A 21,958-nucleotide genomic window follows, 5' to 3' on the forward strand; every position below is an offset into this window, starting at 1 on the left:
ATTTATTAAATCGTATTTTAATTTAAAAATGACGTTTGAGTAGGGCAATGTATATCGAGGTCTGCTAGTAATATTATATACTACCTAGAACATACATTACCTATACCTACACATTATACCAGAGCTGTGGTATATATAATCAAGATAACATATGTAACATGTAATATAAAAAACCATTTATGCTTCATTTGTTAAGTAATTTTATCTACCTTTTATTTAATTTAGGTAATTCATATTTATATATTGGAATAAAGTTTAAACATATAAACAAATTAAAATTGCTGGTATAAATATCACGTAGTGGAAATTTCAAAGGGAAACAATTAACTTAGCTTAGAATTTCAAAAGTTAGCGCGACGTACTTTAAACATATCAACATCATTTGAAACAATTTCATTCGGAGTAATTAAACTAAGTGTGACATAACTGGAGTATTCAGGTATACTCAGAGCGGCTTAGCCGCTTAACTTTCTAATTAAACATCCGAGATTCCCATTTAGCCGCAAAATTGCGCTAGAAATTCACAGCTTAAAATTTCCGGACAAAAGTACCCCGAAATTCAAGGATTGAGGCCTTCAAAATGGATAAATATACAAAGGCTGAAACTAAATTAAGATTTTTATGTAAGACAAAGCGTTCCTTTAATTTTTAATTTCTTTTGTAATCTCTAAATTTCCTCTTCTTATAAACATGTAACTATGTAACATACTTTCTCCTCCTTATGTCATAATTGGGATATATAGTGTTTTATCAGAATAAAAGTATTTAGGTGGAATTAAGTTTTAATAATTTTATTAGAGAGAAATTATAGGCACACCAATTTTTATGATAAATAAAGTGAATGGTCTTGTTTAATTACAAAATCAATAGAGTTATAAATTGTCGTTTTGTTCTGAATGTTAATCACATCGGTGTTTTAGCTGCTAAAACAGAACCTTTCTTAATTTTGTTCTGTTTCAATTTGAGTAATGGATAGCAACACTTAAGAATTAGTACATCTATACTACACTTGTTACGATTTCAAAAAATTGTGCTAATAATGTGATATATTGTGGCGAATGATTTATAACCATTTTCCTATTACTATTTGTCAAGAAATATTTTGCGAAACATACAGCAAATGCATCACGTTGCATGTTCACCGTTCACGTTGTATAAGCATATTGGTTGTCAGTCAATGCTTACGTGTCAGCATAATATTAGCAATTTGAGTTTGGTTATTACATACTTGAAGTAACATAACTATTAAGAAAACCTTTCCTTATAATTTCCTTTGAATTATCAGCTTTTCCTGATAGTGCAAGAGCTAGCAAAGCACATAAAAAAGAATTCCAGGTAAGCTAATCTTTTGACATTTCATCTCTTTCACTCTGTCGGTCAGCACCCGGAGCATATTGCTGCCGGCAGGGGTTGCGTTTACCAGTGCGCATCGTACCTGTATAAATAAAAATACTCAATTTTCAAATTAATTAAGAATGGATAATTTTATTAATAACTTTTGATAGGCTTACCAATAACATTTAATTCATTGACAGATATTTTTTTTTTATTATTGAAATTATTTTTATGATAGAAAACTATATTATACTATACAATGCTAGATTCGATTTTTTTTTATTAAAGAAAAATTCACATTATTTCAATATGGCAGTAATTTTTACATGATGTTATTTAAGTAGAAAGTAGTAAAATTAATTTGCCTGCCAATAATACTATTGTTAAATAATAAGGCACACTGATAAGTCCGGAAAATAAAATAAATATATTGAAAGAATGCTGTCAGTTGCGAGTTACAGCTCAGACGACAGGGAAAGCTGCTGTAACGGGTAGTTTTCAAGATAGCGTCTGTGTAAAGTCACATTTTTAGTCACACAGTTTATTTTTTAATGTGACATCACTTATTTATGATGTTTTTCTAATATTACACATGAAACATGATGAAAGATGTACCTCAAACCTTCGACGGTATATCGAAAAGTTCTTTCATACAATATCGCAAATTGAATCAACTCGTATTGATATTATTTTTGACCAATATTTTGTACAGTCGATAAAAGACTATGAGTGTTCACGTTGTAATGAATCGGTTAGCCAAGTTTCAACTGGACCAAATCAAATTCGACCTCATAATTTTGTAGCTGAACTTAAAAATATACAATTTCAAGAGGCTCTAGTTTTTCATTGATCATTGGGCTAATGATTTCATGGCACCTTTCATTGGGATTAAAAAAGTGTACGTAAGCTACAAGGTGTGTTATTTATACAGAGTTGAAAATAACAAAGTTATTACCACTCTTGACGATACATGATACATGATATTTGAAGAGCACAAATGAAATTTGTCAAATAAATTTCGACGCAGAAGTTAATAAACGTTGTTCAGATTTAGGTATATTAATTAAACTTATTGGTAATGTGGATCATTTGAAGGCATCTCTGAAACTTTTGATAAACATGGGAACAGGAAATCATCAGCAAAATATAAAGGTTAATGAACTATACCAAATAGTTGGCAGTGCACTAACTCAAGCTCTACCATGTTTCCACGCAATTACAGCAAATGATTATGCATCAGTTTTCTTCCGGAAAGGAAAAGCTCGGCCAATGCAGGAGAAATCTAAGGAGTACCAGTTAGTTTTAAAAATACACAATATTACAACCGATGAGGAAGAATTATTAGAGAGCACATTTGTATTTGTAGAAATATGTATTTGTTACATGTATTGGGCCCGTGATTATTTTAATCTCAATGACATTCTATTTCACTTATTTTCAAGTACTCATCGATCTAAAAAATCAAACAATAAATTTAATAAAAAATTCCGGAACTTCGATCCATCAAATCTACCAGCCTGTAAGGCTGAATTGCAACAACATTTATTAAAAGTTTTCTATATGACAACAATTTTTGAGAAACACTCACTTAAAACATCCAACTTCTCTATCACCACTTGCTTCTGGTTGTACCATCAACGATGGTAAATTTGATTTTGCTTGGTTTTTTGGAGAACAATTACCATCATCAATAGCTAATATTATTACAAACAAACTGTACAAAAACAAAAGTATACATGAATAGACCGAATTTATTGAATGGATTTTTTTCTTACATATGATAAATATTAGAAGACAATGCTTCCCAAGGCGAGGATACCAATAATTATGACAATGAAAGCGGTGATGATGATTATGATTATCAAGATAAATCTGTTTTTGTGACACTATTATAAAATGAGAAAAATATATTTTTTGTAAAGCGTGTCTGCCGATCAAAGCATTAGAAATAAAATATATGATTTTCTGGTTTTAAATTATGTATATTTTTATTTTACTTCCTACGTTTGTAATGCAGTCTAATTCTAATATTATTTCTTCTTTTTAGTATTTACATTTAATTATTATAAGATTATATTATTACGAAACTTAATTTAAGGATTTTTAAACAGTTTCGTAGATATCAGCACTATACTGTACTACTTTTTCGGACTTAATCGGTGTATCTTATTAATAAACGATTAAACGACGAATTATTGTCTATCAGAGGTCATAAAAAATTTTCAATTCAAAATTAATTTAATTTTTTTTTACCTATACACGATGCGCACTGACAAACACAACTCGTCCTGCCAGCCAAGTGGGTCGGGTGCTGACCGAGAGAGTGAGAGATGATATGTTAAAAAATCAGCTTACCTGAAATTCTCTTTTAAAAACGTTGCTAGCTCTCAGACTAGGAGTTGAGTTCGCATGTTCGTTAATTTAAAATCAAATTCAGAAATATAACAGTGCAACATAATGCAATAGTTATGCAATATAATTCAATAAAGCGATAATTGACGATAGAACTATTGTGGCCAATCTTTTTAGTTCTCTATTCCCTGTAAACAGTTATAAATGTATTCTTTTAGTTATTATTAAAAATCATATGGGCTAGCATCACATACCACAAATACAAAATGTATTTAATAAGACAATTAATCCTAACCTACCATTTCTTGATTTCATATAGAACATTATTAATCCAATCATCTTAGGCACCGAGTTGATTCCTGCAACAATAAAAAGACAACGTATTATTATATAGTTAAATATATCATCAATATAATATTTACATTAACTAGATAACTAAGTATAACAATATTCAATATACATAATAGTTGGCATTCATCAGAACTAATCTTCCTTAAATAACATATTAGGTGCTTGCATGTATTCTAATAATTTTTTCAGTTGAAAAAAAAAAATTTGTCAAAATATATTCAATTGTTCTTCTACAATCAAATACCTTGTTGAAATATATAATTTCATCGAAAGCTCTTCTTTTTTGCCTCCGAACCAATGAACCCGATGTATAAATTCCTTCACGAATTAACTTTACAAAGAAAATAATAATTTATAGAAAAATATAAGGAAAGGAAAAAAATAATTACTGAATACTACTATAATAATACATAATATTCAATTTATAATTTAATTTTAAACGAAATAGAATTACTTTTATATTTGAATGTTCTGTGGATCTGTCAAAAGGAATAGAATTTTTCTATGGAATGGAAAATACCCCACAAATACTTTAATGTATTTTAAATTGTTAATTGCTATTTTTATATAATATACTATAATAAATATAAACAATACAATAGAACTTAAACAAAACCTAAAAAATAAAGTTTTACAATAGTCATAAATACTATATAAAAAATAAACATATACCTAATCATAAATAAACTAATCCGTGACATAACTAAAAATGATCTAAACGAAATGACATAAATTCTTTATTTATTATTGAACGGAAATAATTTTTAACAAAAATCGAGAGAGTAATCAAAATATTAGCTGTTATTGCCATAAAAACCGTCAAAATATTTTACTATTTATCATTCCCAATTTTAATCTTTACCTATTACATTGATTACATTCTGATTACATTACAATCTTGAAAAATATCGTACCAAAATGCTATAACATTAATATACAATATATTGTTATTTACAAGCTATCTACCAAAAAATCATAAAACTACATATATTATATATAAATCTATGTAATATTAAATTCGGTACATTTTTGTCAGGGTCGCGGCTAGGACAACAGAGCCAGAACGTTCAAAATTAGTCGAATGAAACAAGTAGAACCAAAATTAGTAACTAAAAGTAAACTAAAAACGTTGAATTTCTGTAGGGGGTTATTACATCCAGCGACCTTACAGTATGTTCTGATGAGGAAATTTTGGAGATCCTTTCCTCACAGGTGGTTACTTCGGTGAAGCAGCTAACTGTCAGGAGAGATGGTGTGGTAAGGCAGACCAGTAGCTACATTAGTAGAGAGTGCATTCCTGGTAGTATAAGAGCGGGATATTTGAATATAAGCGTTAGACAGTACATACCTAGGCCACCAAGTTGTTTTAACTATCTGAGATTTGGCCACATGTCCAATAACTGTACATACCAAGCTAGGTGTCCATCCTGTGGAAGAACAGCACATGCATAAGACGCCTGCTACCCCCACCCCAATTTCTGAACTGTGACCAGGAACACTCTCCTCGCTACAAGGGTTGTACTGTATATAACGAATAGACCCTCATTCAAAAAATCAAAATTAAGGAGTGATCTTCCTCCCTCACAGCTGACGGGAACCAGTAAAGAGAAAACTATTTCTAATAGAGATCGAGACTCCACGCCCAATTCATCTCGAGGCTCGTCTCCTCCTGCTATGAAGAATATTAGTGGTCCATCCAGGGACCGCACTAAGCATTAGTACATTAGGCAAGAAAGAGAAGGATAAGAAGACGGATATGGAATTATAATGGCCTCCATGAATGGTATACTCCAATGGAACGCTAGTGGCATTAAAAATAAGTAGGAAAAATTTAAACTTATTTTGGGACTCTACCATCCGTTCATTGTCCTTCTTCAGGAGACTAACCTCTCCCCCGAGACACATTTAGAATAAAGGGTTATAAGATATTGAGGAGAGATCGACTTGATTGCGCCCACTCATCTGGAAGGGTCGCGGTGCTCATTAGGCGCGATGTACTAGGTCAGAGATTAGACATTTCCGCTGATTTGGAGACTTTGGCTATCAGAACTAATTTATTTACGCGGGAGATTACCGTCTGCAACGTATATCTATCTCCGTCTATGGGCGTTGCTAGACGTGATCTTGAGAGTCTACTGACTCAGTTGCCTGATCCGGTAATACTGGTGGGGGACATGAATGCACATTCACCAGCATGGGGATCTCCTTCTTATAATTGTAGGAGTAGATGGTTCACGGAACTGTTGGAAGACACTCGTCTACACATCTTGAACAGTGGCTCTCTAACTTTCATATCTTCCGTATCGGCTGCTTTATCGCACCTAGACCTTAGCCTCTGCTCCCCCTCTTTGGCCTTATCATTGATCTGGACTACTTTGGCAGATACGCATGGTAGTGATCATTTTCCCACGCTGATAGAATCGTTTAATTCAATAGAAAAGAGGCGCACTACCAAAGTCCTCTGTCTAGCCGTACAGACTGGGATTACTTTTGATCAATCTTACATCTACCTCCGATGCTGAGCGATATAGAGGATACAGTTCAATCTACCACCGGAGCCATACTGAGAGCAGTAGCTATGTCTTCTCCACCTCCCTCTCGTAGATCTGGGAAACCGCCGGTTCCATGGTGGAATGATGATTGTGGCAGGGTGATGAGGGATAGGAAGAGAGCGCTTAATACATTTAAGCAGCATCCAACCCTTCCAAATTTTATTAATTATAAAAGAGCCAAAGCCTTGATTCTTGAGAGAATGGTTTGCAGACGTAACATGCACTCGATTACCACTCATGAGGTTATGCCTATTAGTCAGCTGGGCTTTATGAAGGGTTACTCTACCATCGACCATCTGATGGGCTTTCAGGAGGATTTGGTAAGGTCTTTTGATAGGGACGGCATCTCACCTCTGTCTTTTTGGATATGGAAGAGGCTTTTGATTCTGTGACCCCCAGAAGTGTACTTGTTCAGATGGGAAAAAAGGGGGCTTGGGGGGCAGAGCCTTCAGTTATGTGGCGTCCTTCTTGACTGACAGAGTCGTTCGAGTGAGAGTGAACTGCTCTGTGTCCTCCCCTTTCAGACAGACTAATGGAGTTTATCAGGGCTCCTACAATAGCCCTCTACTGTTTAACATAGCAGTAAACTCGATCAACTCCATCATCATTTTACACTTTTTAGTCAGATTGTATGCTGATGACATAGTTATGTCCACCATGACCCCAAGATTAGTCAGTTGAAATTTCAGAACATCTTAAATAGGCTACCAACTTGGGCAACCAATAACGGACGGTATGCATTTTTGCAGGGTGAGAAACTGCTCAAAAACATCTATCCTATCGCTTGGTGATAATATTTTGTCTAATGAGCCCCACCACAAATTCTTGGGATTGATCGACCAAAGGCTCAACTGGCACTCTCATATCAACTACTTGTGAGGGAGATGTTCCTAGGATCTTCGCCTCCTCAAATTGCTGTCCAACACACGTTGGGGTGCTCACAGAGCATCCCTTAGAAACATCTATGTGGCCCTACTGATAAGTAGGATGGACTATGGAAGTCAGTGTTACATCACTGCACCCCTCTCATATCTAGGAAGACTTTCTCCAATTCAGAATGCTGCCCTACGCATGATGCTTGGTGCTTTCCGCACTAGTCTGGTTGAGAGCCTGTAGTGTGAAGCAGCGCTATCATCGCTGGATTTCCGGAGAGAATTTATGCTATTAAGCTATGCCTGCTGGCTTAGTTTTAAGTCTGCTCTGAATCATTATGGTGTTTTCTTCCCTGTGAGGAGCGCCCATGGTAAACATAGATGCGGATATCCTAGCCCGTCGCTTCTTTTTTACAAGACCTGTATTCGGCATGGGATTATGTTCCCTGATGCCGCTTTTGGCAGATTGATTAACCCCCCTTGAATGTTTGCAGATATAAGCGTAAATTTGGAGATGAGTGCCTTCCCCAAGGATTCCACAAGTCCGCAATTTTACAGAAGCCTCTTCAGACAAATAATGGCATCTCGTTTTCATGGATATATGACAATATTCACTGATGGTTCTAAGAATGAGGGTGCGATTGGTGCCGCCCATACTTTCGTTCTAGGGGAGGAATGCTCCCGCCTCCATCTTTGGACGAGTGTCTTCACGGCCAAGGTGTACGCCATCCACAGAGCATTTTCCCAAATTTTGTCCACAACCTTGGAAGGCCCTGTTGTGATAATTTCTAATTCAATGAGTTCTATCAAGGGCATCCAGTCTGGACTTAACCCCCACCGACTGGTCGGTCAAATAAGGGACATTCAGGCGTCTCTCCAGGGAAGGGGGTTGGAGGTTGAATATCTTTGGGTTCCCTCCCACATTGGAATTCAGGGGAACGAGAGGGCAGATTTTCTAGCGGGTAATATGATCAACCTTTTAACAAATAATAAACTCTTGTAGAAGGGATGGGCAATCCAGATTAAAATCGATATATAATCATCTCGACCAATTGAGTTGGGATCTGCTACTCAAAGACAACAAGCTATGGGACGTTAAGCAACTTTTTCACCAGTCCCCCTGCGATTCCATCACTAGCAGAGCTAAGCAGAGTCTTCTCTGTGGCCTTCGGATTGGACACAGTAGGCTCACTCATGGGCATTTGTTGTTGGATCAGGATCCTCCTAATTGCGCCTTCTGCCAGTCCCCTCAGAGCATTCGCTACATCTTCTTGGACTGCCGCCCACTTGAGCATCGGCGTTTGAGCCTTGGAATGCCGAGATCCCTTGGTCTTCTGTTGCAGCCTAAGTACATGGACACTATTATTAATTTTCTGACTATGTCTCGCCTAATTGACCGGCTATGATCTCTGGGACTGTTTATTTTCCTTTTTCTTTTATTGGTTTAGAATATTAATTATAATTTTATCATATCTTGCATTAAAATTGTTAATTTAAAACTATACCTTAGGTTGTGCGCCCTAAATAGCCCCTGAGGCTGACGGGCTTGTGATTAAACAAATAAATAAATAAATGCTTCATATACTAAATGTATTAATTGTGATTATTTGTTAATCATCAGTTATAATATAATATCTAATTATCTGTAATTAGTATCTAATTATTAGCTTAGCGTTTATACGGAAAAAATAATTTCGCATTTTGGAAATCTAACGCTAACTATTATTTAGCAGCCAAGCCAGGAGCATAGCCAAGTTAAACTATTGTTTTTAAACAAGTCCGGGCACTCTTGCTTTAATACAGATAGTAGACACATGTCTTATGCGTAGACACGATACACAATACTGTATTAGTATTCTTAAAGTTTCGTTCAAATGTAGTTTGTTTTGTAGTGTTTTTGTAGTTCAGCCTTCTATAAGATAAAACTTTCACCCATATAGCTTTGACACTCTCCATAATAAAATAGTTTACATCCCAATATTCAATAATTAATCCAAGAAAGAAAACAGCTAACCTAACCGAGATATCTCGTCGTATAAACTCAAATGAATAACAATTATATAAATATCTTACTTTACATAGAACAGTAGCAATTCTCTGACGGATCATAGGAACAAAAGTTTTATCTTCAAATATCCTCTTAAAATCTTCCTAAATGTAGCGGAGTTCCGAATTAGTGGTTTCAAGCTTTGCTTCGTGGATTCATTATAATTTTGAACTAGCTAGACAGTTAATAGAATTGACGTAAAGAACGCTCAGAGAGTTTAGCGTTACCGGCTTTATTTATAAATTTAGAGGTACATTATATAACTAGACTATTCTAATATGTTGTACTATAATTCGTTCACTAAACTGTACACTAGTATATAGTTTAACCAAAAATACTATTTTAACCTATATCTCTATTATTATAAATTATTAATGATATATATTAAATATATAAAATTCTAAGTTTTAGGAAAGTGTTTCTTAACCGTCTTTACACATCGATTAATAAATATGATAATGTAGCATAATTTCTAATTAAGCCCCCTAAAACTCAAAATTATTCATAGCTACCATGGCACAGTGTAATTAGGGAAATTTCACAAAGTAAGATTTCGTTATTTATTTTTAGTAACTTAACCTTTCCTTATTTATTTCACAAGTTGAGGAAATTGAAAATTTGTTATAAACCGTAGAATTTATGAGTATCTCTCACGCAAAAATTTAATTTAGTTTTAGACCGCCCACAGAAGCAAGAAAAGTAAGAAAATATTTCTCATACTTTCTTGCGAATCTTTAAAATGTCACAAAATTTATATTTTATTGTTTATGTTTATACTAGTCGTAACAATATTTTCTGTTGTAACAATATTCTCTGATATAAGTGCTGGTGAAATATAGCGCTAATTCATTGCATTCGACTAAACGTAAAATGATTCCTCAAATATTTTTTAATATTTTTCTCTTTTATTTGCTAGCATGCAAATAGTTAGAGTGATAGAAATTATGGAGAATAATTTCAGCTAAAGTGTTAGTAGTTCAATTCCACTAAACTCTAATGTAATTATTTTAATATATTTATACGATAATTTAATATAATCTATTCTAGTCGAATTGATATTGGGTGCTGGCCAGCGATCGTCTTGAAAACGTTCAATAACAACAACAAATAACTAAAGTAACAATAGTATTAAATGCTATATATCAATTTTTATAATAGTCATTATTATAATATTTTTAGAATACAAATTTATGTTTATAAACTTTAAAGTTACTTTGCCAAAAAATGATGTACAGATAAAAAGGAGAAGAAGAAAAACGGAAAGCCAACAAGAGGAAAACAAGATTTTGAAGATAACAACTGACACTGATGGGTGCTATACCTAACCACTAGATGAGAAAATAAAGGAATAATACTGAGTTCCTGTAAATGAATATCCTTATCACGAAAAATACTAACATTGTATTGTCGGACTTCTCTTCGGGACATACCTAAAAAGGGTTATATTTTCTACGCTGCATTATGTTAACCTGTATATTATCAATTCTGCCCTTTTCTCTTATATAATTGGATAACCCTCCAATTAGGATTCCTCCATTGAATTATCTTCTTACCACGAGAGGAACTGATATCTAAAATATTGATCTATTAATGAGGTTATGAGGCTTTAGGAAACTTTTTCGATCGACATAACATTATCATAATAAATCTCATTAATATTTAATTTTTTGCGTGTAAGGTTATGCGCATATTATGTTGCTTTAAACTTAATGAAATAATTGACCCAAAATATGCACTTATTATTAACGCACAAGTACAATAGGAATCATATAGATATATAGAGCTTTATTCTAGATTCTTGCTTCCACACCCTACGTAATGACTAGTGGTTTTTACAATTTTTGTAGCTTACTAGCTCTTATTAAGGTGTTATCCATTTTTGGGCCCAAAAATTACCAATAAACTATGTAAGCCATAAATACATCTATAAAGAGAGCAAATCTGTTTGTTGGTGAATTATTATATGGGCTAAGAAATATAAGCCTAATGTATTGCCATTATATATAGACAAACATATCGGATTGAGGCCGAATTCATATATTAAGACTAGCTGACCTTTCCCAGTGGTTATTCTGTTTTCACAGCGGGAGCGAAGGAGGAATACTCTCCTAGACAAATTATCTTACTTAAGTAAGTGAATATCATAGCTAAGCAAAAAAACCGATTAGGAGCTTGCTTTTTGACGGTTCATTGAATAATTTAAAAACTGCTATAATATTATGTCACATAGGATTGCGCTTGGTTGAAATTATTTTGGTGTTCATAAATATCAAAACCTTCTCGGTCTTTTCTTACAAAACAGCCTCGACCTTATTGAACTGAATATTGACAGTACCAGTACCTATACAGTATTCTTTAAATAAATTCTTTATCCGTGTACTCATCCTCCCAGTTTTCCCTATATATGCATTCCTATATTTTTTGTACAAATCTGTTATCTCCAGCGAATCTATTTTAACTCATGTGTTACACATCACCTAAAACATATTACTGTATAGTTTTGTATCTTCTTGTAGATGAGCATTTGGAGGATCTTTTATTTATTTTCTTTCAAACAAGTACACATCCAAGAAATTTGTGAGATTTATATAATAAATGGAAAGATAATGTTAGTTCTAAGTACTATAATAGGTAATTCTTTAAATTAACATTATGGCTTTACTTTTATTAAAAAGTCAACTATTTAATGTAAAATATTTTTTATTTACATCAATAGCAATATCTATGCATGTAGAAAAGATACCAAAATCTACCTTATAATCTACGTTAAAATCCATAAAATAAATCAAAACCGAAACATAGGGTTGACATTCAAATAATGATCCCCTAATTAGTAACCGACCTACGGGAAGCATACTAGGGGTCGAATTGACTTCATTGTGCTTGCAAGGAAGATTATGACATCAGAGACTAGAGAGTAACAGCGGGACATATTAAGCCGGCCTTTTGTATAATTAGGTTCTAAATTTAGGATGAAGCAGTTATGTTGTTAATTTATCGGTTTGCCTTTTTCAAATGTTGGACGTTCAAATTTATATTATATCCACGAGATATATTGTGATACAAAAAAACAATAGAATTTGTTATTGAATTGAATATTTCCGTTTGTTATTATACCTTTCTAGTTTTTATATACATGTTTTATATGTTAACTGCTATAATGCTGTATTAAAATCACTTAAATTATTAAAGATTAATTAATATTTGAGGAAATGTTTACATATATATGTCCATATGGGATATATCTGCATTAGATATTTCTCGCATGGAGGTTTCTTTTTATCATTTCATTCAAGTCATGTCATGACAATATCGTATCGTGTATCGTTAGTCTTTTAAGTTTAGTTATAGTGCCGTCTGTGTACAAATGATGACCTGCAGGAAATAAACGTGATTTCTTCAGATCGAAGCTTTAGCCTGAGAGAGAAAGAGATAAATATCAAATATTTTTTAAAATTTTTCATCTATCATTATACATATCCACATTATCTTAGTTATTAATCGATGTGACTGTTTTTTTTTAAATATTTTAAAATCTCTGTTTAACAAAGACGGTTTATCTGTACTAGACCTACTGTTTAATGTGGGCTCCGAACCATGGTCCTTGGCGTTAAGCCTACCGAATGGCTAGTGACCAACTTAGAGACCATCGCAGAAGACTTCCGGTCTTACCTAGCCTGGTTAATGGCGCGATTTGAATGATTGTTCCTTATCAAGTTCGCCACTGTTTCCTAAAATGACATTTATAATTACAAATACAGTCATGCCCCCGCAGGATTCAAAGCTGCGACTATCGCAACACTAAGAGGACGGTCCAGTCGCCTTGACCACAGCGCCAACGAAGTCGGTGATGTGTGTGTTAGAAAATCGGGATGAATAAACTTTTGATGACAATTAATATATGCTACGAACATACTACTGCAAATGTTACAAGTAAATTATAAAGAATATACAAAAATTAGATAGGAAAATAGTCTTCAGCCATATCTGGAGGTAAAAATTCAAAATATAAACGTAAACAACTAGCAATTGCCTAATTGCAAAATTCGGCGATTTTCTCAATTATTTACATGAGATAGTTTAACAGACTTCTATTTAGTATCATTGCTTAAAACGCTCAAAATTTTGTTACTTGATTAGGCTACTACGTCATATCCCAATTCTAGGTTTTGGACATAACGATTTAAAAGCGGAAGTATTGATATCAATGGCAAAGAATAGCTTGGAAAAACAAGAGTTTTGATTGCAGTGAAGTGCAAGGCTTATTGGGGAAAACACCAACAATCCACAATGGTTGTTTCGTTATCTCCATGTTGTCAGATAGGTGGGAGAAATTGGAAATTATAAATATAAAATTGTGGAAAGAAAATATTTGGAATAATTTAGATTGACCAATAATATATATATATATATATATATATATATATATATATATATATATATATATATATATATATATTACATATATACATATATAATACATATATACATATATAATACATATATACATATATAATACATATATACATATATAATACATATATATAACAAGCTTAATGCAAGTTATTAATTATAAAACAGGAATAAATTACCAGGAAATTTCAAATAGGTAATTAATAACTCATCGTAAAAATAAGGCAAAATAGGATATTGTAACTACTTTAGTTCATCCGAAGTGTGAATCCATATTTTTTCTACACAATCGTTCGTTTGTTTATAAGTTAGCATCAAATTATATTAATTTCTAGGAATAGAAGAATAAATCTTTTAATCTAAATAAATCAGCAGTAATCATCATTAATTTCTGGCATGAGTTTATCGTATTTTAAATTGAGTTAGAGCAAATACCCTTTATACTGTAAATACTTCTAATTTATGGAGATTTAATTTGATATAAACAAAAATCTGTAAAACAAAAAATTATGCTATGCCGTAATGTTGGCGTGAAATGGAATTATTTTTGGGATTTTCAAAGAAACTATTAGAACGTCGGCGAATCTGGCAAAAGCGTTACCGCGTCAAACCACTGGAAAGTTCCGTAATCGCTTCGGAGTTATTTTGTTTAATAACTCTAGAGATTACCGCTTCCGGTCCAGTTCTACTTTGGGTTTTCTTTTTTATGGCTTTCGTTGCAGGCTTTCCAACTAGAAATGGACGTTCCCGTTAAATAGGAGTAATCCAATATTTAACAGGAAACAGCTAAAAGGTTTTTTTTTATTTTTAAGATAGGAAAAACAAGTAAAATGTATTTTACTACCTAAAATTAAATTAAGATTTTATTTTTATTATGCTTAATAATTTGCTATAGGATTCATGGTGATGTGAGGGGGAAACAATTTAGTTTCAATATATTGAACATGTTATTTACAAAATTGTATTTACTTATTAAATATTTACAAATATATTTAAGGATTATCAAGCGAAAGCTCATATTCTGTTTGATCATAGATGGATACTGCTGCAAGATTTCACAAACCTTTTAGAGATATTCAACTAGGTCAAGATTCGGTTTTAACTAGTCATAAGACCAAATAATGTTCCAACTTCGGAATAATTTTTGCAAAGTGTACAAATTAACGGAGAAGTCGTCCGGAAATGTGAGTACTATGTCCAGTTAGTACGTTGGATGCGGCAAAATTCCCATTAAAGATGCAACAGTGTATTCCTATAATACATACACTTTTCAGGTCGCACAGGTTTCGATGTTAATATGGAAAGATATCCTGGACTAACCCATTACTTTCTAGTCTTCGAATTATTGCAGTAGATTCATATTTCATCTTCAATTAGAATATGCACCAGAAAATTATTTTTTGTCTGACAAACAATTATACCACGATTTTGAAAAAGTTCAAAATTCCCTTCTTGTGATTATTTACATCGCATACGAACACATGGAAAGAGTTTATTCATCAAGCGTTCTGTCGAACAATTCTAAGCCTTCCATGATTAATGCCTATATACTCTGTACTAACTGAATATGGCTAAATTAAAAACAGCTATATTATCTAGAAATATGTTGAACGATTGAATTAAACGATTAGGATAGGTTCCTTAGCAGTTCGCTTTTGCGTTAACCATATCGCTAATCAAAATGCATGCAACAAATATTATAAATTTTGTCATCACTACTTGAAAAAAGAACCAGGCGATGGGCTGTAATCTTACTACCAATGATCTATTTATCGAGCAACATATATTTCATGAAGAAAACAAATTTGATATTAAAATTTTTGGATTATAACGAAATTGCCTTTTACGCAATCTATTACCAAAAGCTAGCAACTTTAGGTTAGTTTTTTGTTTCAATGCAATATGGACATACAAACTGAAGTTCTTGCGGCATAAGCCTATATAATCCTAGCTTGTAGCTTAGGAAGGTTAATCTATACAATATTTTTGTTAGAAACAAAATTGTATTGTACTTTTCTAGGAATTCGGTAACATGGTTTATTAAATGTAAGGCCATTTTTGTTATCTTTATACCTTTATTCCCTTTTTTGTTATTACCATATAAGTTGTAATGAAGTTAAGCACCGAAGTATTCAGTAATTTTAATTATTTTATTTATTTTTAAAGAAGGTTATTTAGTTCTACCTAAACAATAGTATAATTTAATGAAAGCTCGAGCTTTACTATTCAACGTTTAACAAAGTAGTACGCATTTCCATTCAGAGAATAAGCTTCTTACCTCGAAAGCGACGACCGCAGAATCGAACAATATCCGTTGATCTTTACTCAAATATTTATCGGCAAAGCTGCGCTAAATTACTGGAATATTTGTAACTGACTCTAGCGGCAACCGAAAATAGCGGTTCTAGGGGATTAAAAGGAGGTTCTTGGAGTTCGCGCAATTGCGAATATAGATGATAGTTATTTTAAGAGATTAAAGTGCATAGTTAGTAAGTGTACATATTTAGTATCAACTACTGAAGTAGTAGTTAACTCTGAGACAATATATTTTGCATATAAGAAATAGAATTGATTATATTCTCGATCTTCGAACAATAACTAAAAATCTATAAATATTTGTATACTTTGTATACCAGAAATCAAAAGTAACTGATATTTTTATTATTTTGGTAGGTAATTAAACAAATTTAAATATTGAAATAAAATTTTGATTAAAATATATAAGAACTAAAATTTAAAATTTTAATATAAAAATATAAGTAAACCTAAATGATTAATAATACTAGAGTCTCCTCAACATTTTAACTTTTTTGGAGAATATACGCGAAAATTTATAAACATAGATAAGAGAAAACAAATTGGAAACATCAGAACAGTTTATACAATATACGCTTAAAAAGAACCTTAAGATAATGAGAGCAAGAAGACTTTTCAAAAGCATTCTGAAGCAGCGGCGGCGTATGATTTAATATTTTGGGGGAGCACAACGTCAAGTAAAAAAATTGTCCGTCATTTTATCAAAATTCCCGTTACGACACTGATTATTACATCCGCGAGCTACAAGTTCACTTATTTTTACGTGACACGGAGCGGCATAATCCTTTGACTGCTACGATGATCATTAGGATTCATTAAAAATCATCGTGGTCCGATAGATTATATATACTGCGGTAGTGCGTGCGTCCCCACTGTTAGAAATATTGTAATATTCTCAGTGTTGCTTGGGACGTCGTGAGTGATTTTGTGTCTTAACCAAACTTCTGATATCGGCATAGTATTAGTCTTCAAAACGTAAAATATCCTCTGTATTATTTTTTAAATTAAATGGTAATGTTCATAAGTCTTATATTAACCTATATATACCATACAGATATCTATATAGTAAAAATGACATTTAAGAACAGTAAGATGACATTAATTTTAATTAATATTTTATAGGATTTAAAAATAAAAATACAGAATTATATTAAATTTTTAATTATAAATTAAAGGATATAAAACAACGAACCTTAACTATGCCATAAACATTTACTCATCTACCACATATTTGGATAATACAAATGTATTATATATAAACAACATTTTATAACAACTTCCTTGTAGATACATTCCTTTATACTTCTCGCACTATATACTAATTAATTACAATAAAATAAAAGTTGCAATAGAACATTTTTCAAAATAAAGGCAAGGTTAATATATTTAATGGAAAAAGGGCTTAACAGTTTACTTGAGATTCAAGTAGCTAAAAACTAAATGATGTACGTATCTTTCAAGTATTTTATTTTATTTCCTATTAGATCGGCTTTTCTCTTCTTAGATATTTTGGCAGATTACTCTTCGTTATCAACCAATCATACAGCTGTAGCAAGTTCAATAGTTTCACAAATAACTACCTCTTCAGGATTAATGGTATGCTGATACTGAATGGTACACTTCTACAATGCCTATAAACTGGACGATTAATTGATATTACTTAAATATATAATTCTCTATTATCTTGTCAAAATTCAATGATGAGGGAGATTCTGAGATTCATATTGGCTACTTGTACTTGCTACATTATTGAGTCTTATAGCATTTTTAATAAAAAAAAACTTATATAGACAAACCCAAATTAATTTTTTGGCCATAACTCGTCTTTCCCTATCTTAGTCTACCTAAAATTCACTCGGAAGATAATAATCACATCAATACTTTTATGGAAATTACTACCTTGACAATTACTCCTTATATAGTTGTATATTAAGCTTATTTAATTTCTTGTTCAATATTCAACTTTCAAAGTCTTACAAATCCTTTACTACTTGTCTTATTACAAACTTGACATATTAATTTACTTACACAACAACATTTAAATCATTTAATTAATTTGTCCTATTTCTAACAACTGAAACTAAACTTACCTTTAACTCTCCACGTTTGTAATTCTATTAAAATGCTAAAATGTTAATGTAAAGGGCCTTCTTTTTAAGTAAAAAAGCAACATTTTGTTAAAAATATTATTTTTCTAAAATAAAATATATCCATAAAGCAAATAATTTAGTTGTAAATTTGGCAACATCGACTTTTAGCGTTTCGGCTTGCGGCGAGTAGATTTCGCTGATGAATATACGAATAGTTCCGAAAGTAGCCAAATATCTGGACCACGATAACTGTTGATATATAATGTGATCATGAGCTGCGGGCGGCGAACAATTGACCAATCAGATTTAGTATTCCGATGTGCAGTCAACGAAGATTCCGGCGACGAGTGCAATGCAAAGCGATCGGCTAGATTTCTCACCTTACGCATAATCAGCGCCTTGCGATTTGGGGATATGAAGCTATGTTTATGAAATAATTGATAGCTTTAAGCTTTCCTTTTACCGTCAGGTAAGAAATTGGTTAAAATTTGTGTGTATTCATTTCAAGTCAATAACGAATCGTTTTTTAAATAAAACGAATTTTTAAAGTAATGATAGAACAAAATTTAATTAGATTTCTCTTCATAAGCAGGCATTAAATTCGGAGGTGCAGGTGCACATGTAAACTTATTGAAAATATTATATAGTACAAAGGAATAAAAGTAGATACAGTAGTAATAAAATCATATAACAAAATAAAGATTAAATTGGATATAGTCTAAAGCCAATATAAGATAAAGAATTTAAAAAAAGCCATAAACAAAACAAATTCTTTAAATAATTCAGATAACTTCAGTTTAGCAAGTTTTGAGGTAAACACATTCAATGAGTCAGACTAGACATATCTACTAATTATTAATTAACTCCGAAAGTTTTACAGTGAACGCTGTAATAATAACGAGAATACGTTGCATTCAAATACAAATATAACACCTGTGAAGGATACTGGTATGTCCTTTTTTACTATATTATGACTGTGAATTTTCCTTAAAATATGTTTATTTTTGAACTGAACTAAATATTTTCTGTCCCCGTGCAAATTCCTTCCAAAAATAGTAGAGAGTGTTTGAACAAAGAAACAAAGTCAATACACACAACAAACGGGCATAACTAAAAAGATGTATAAAATAAACATCAAAATAACCTCACACAGAAAGAAATAATAAATAAATAAATAAATTTATCAGCTAAAGTTACAGTCAGACATCACATAAAAACACAACATCACAAATTCATTTCGACGTTAAGAAGATAAATCCAGTCAGTGAAAAAGAAGCAAGCCAATAATGAATGTAGAAGAATGAAGCAGTTACCTGTTAATTATTCCGGATAATGAAGATGATCAGTATCTTCTCATCATAAGCGGTTTTAATACTTTAATAATATCATTTAAACGCTACGGCCATACAGAAATAATTTTAATTGTATTTATAAATATAAAGTAGCGTCTTGCACATAATAAATAATCATAAAAATGTTTTACAATGAATTAAACATTTTGAAGCCTATCAAAAAAAATTAAAATATCCATTCTTAATTGGTATAAAAATTGAGTAGTTTTAACTGTACAGGTACGATGTGTACTGGTAGACGCAACCCCTGCCACCAGCCAGATGGCCCGGTTGCTGACCGAGAGAGTGAACGAGAAGATAGGTCAAAAAGGATATACACATAAACCAGATCGGTTAGGTCAAACTACAGAACACTATAACTATAGAACACTATAGGGTTAATGTAAATTTAACAAAACATAGCTAAGCCAAAAGCAACGCAATTAATGTCTTCGGGCTAATAGATTGAGACAACAAAAAGCACGTCGCGCTGGAATAAACGCCGAAGTAGACGATTCCTCACATGAACAACTCGTCATCATCAATGTAGAAAAAATGTAAACATTGTCAAGCATTTAAGTACAAAAATGAATGGGCCGGTCTTTTCTGCGCATCTGGAAATGTTACACTTCCATTAATAAATACACCACATGAATCATTGAAAACACTATTATTTGGTGCCAAATCTCAGTGTGGGTAAAAATTCGTAAAATCAGCTTCACTTCGAACAACTAAAATCGTTCAGAATGAGAACGCTGGTAATATTGAATCAACATTCAGGATTGAGTTTCAAGTGTACACGTAGATTACAACAAACTAGACAAATTACCATATCGGGAGCATGTCTCGGAGGAAGACACGACGGTTAATAATGTTTCAATTGTTAATGCTGGTGACTCATTTAAATTCCCAGATGTCGCAGGCAGAAAATTCAAGAAAATCGTCATTCTTACCATGCTCTGCAATGTCCATTAATATTTTGGAAACATTAAAGACGTTTAACACTCAAACATTAAAAAATTAACTTCTCTTATACTCTCTTAATTCTACATATACCAATTGGTTATCCGTACCAGTCAAGATAATAATATTCTCCATTTATGTCAGCTATTTTATCAATAGCGTACTTATATGAGTGAGAAAATTGAAAGTGAATATACAATACATTGGGTTTAGTCAAACGAAACTTCCTCCTAGGAATTACATTTATTTGCTTGATGATATGACCAGTAATGGACATGGAACAACTGATATCGCCACTTTAGGTAATGCACATATTCTTCCATCATAATATACTTGTAACCTACGTCATATTCAAGATGCCGTGAGTTTTGAGCAACATGTTATATGCAATTTAAACTTAGACGAAAGCAGAATTTTGTTGTTTCCAGCTCAAACATCAATTCATTGCCATATCACTGCATTAAAATCGTTCATAAACTTTTTTACTCATTATTAGGTGTAATTTTTTTTTAATATGCCAACGTCTATCGGATTTGCTAATAATATATCTGTAATATATATATTAGTAATATATTAGCAATATTTTGGTATTTTATTAGTAATAAATTAGTAATTATCTGTGCAAAGAATACAGTCGTCATCGGAATCGGTTCTGTGATAATTTAGGTTATCTACCCTAATAAATCAATTCCTGCCCTATCTTTTCGTTTATTTTTTCTTACTATTAGTAGCGCAAAACAGATTTTATAACCGTAAAATATAAGATAATGCAGATATAATAACAAGGAAGTCTTAAGTGATATCAATGTTTCGTAGCGCTTCTGATTGCAGTTTGATTTTTTTAAATTATAGTCGCTTAAACACTTCAGTGACCAATGCTGTGGTGTTAAACATACATTTATTTAATTAAGAATCTTATATATATTGCAAATAATGTTTAGTGGACAAAAACAAAACTAACCTAAATACTATAGAAGGGCGGGGGGTACTTTATAGGCTCTGTTATTGACAAGTGATGACTCTCACTAAACATTCAGCCATTGTCATGAGTTGCATAATAACTTGGCTTAAGGCAGGACTCGGGCTCCGGGGGCGTTACTCCACGTACTCAGAAAATAATATCAAAATTTTATGTCAAAATTTGTCATTTTTATCATATAATAATATTATAAATTAATATCTGTGCTATTCTTTATTATAGTCTTTATATCCATTGTTTTGGAACAAAAAACATTGCGTTTTTTTTAAATATCTTGTATACAAACTTTTCCATTATTTATGATTTGTGGGATAACAAAATAAAATGTGTTTATTTATTAGCGAAAACACCTGGAAC

General features: G+C 32.2%; 1 protein-coding gene across 1 annotated transcript in view; it reads right to left on the reverse strand.

Annotated features, from left to right (window-relative positions):
* The window catches only part of LOC143193310 (TWiK family of potassium channels protein 7), a 677,261-nt gene that overhangs the window by 332,314 nt on the left and 322,989 nt on the right, over positions 1 to 21,958 (reverse strand). The window contains exon 3 of the mRNA XM_076399459.1: positions 3,987 to 4,046. The gene's annotated coding sequence lies outside the window, so the exon portion shown is untranslated. The remainder of the gene's footprint in view (positions 1 to 3,986; positions 4,047 to 21,958) is intronic.

This window comes from Rhynchophorus ferrugineus, unplaced genomic scaffold, assembly GCF_030347505.1.
Source record: "Rhynchophorus ferrugineus isolate W39M unplaced genomic scaffold, kcgeb_rfMv2 rfM3, whole genome shotgun sequence".
Lineage (NCBI taxonomy): Eukaryota > Metazoa > Arthropoda > Insecta > Coleoptera > Curculionidae > Rhynchophorus > Rhynchophorus ferrugineus.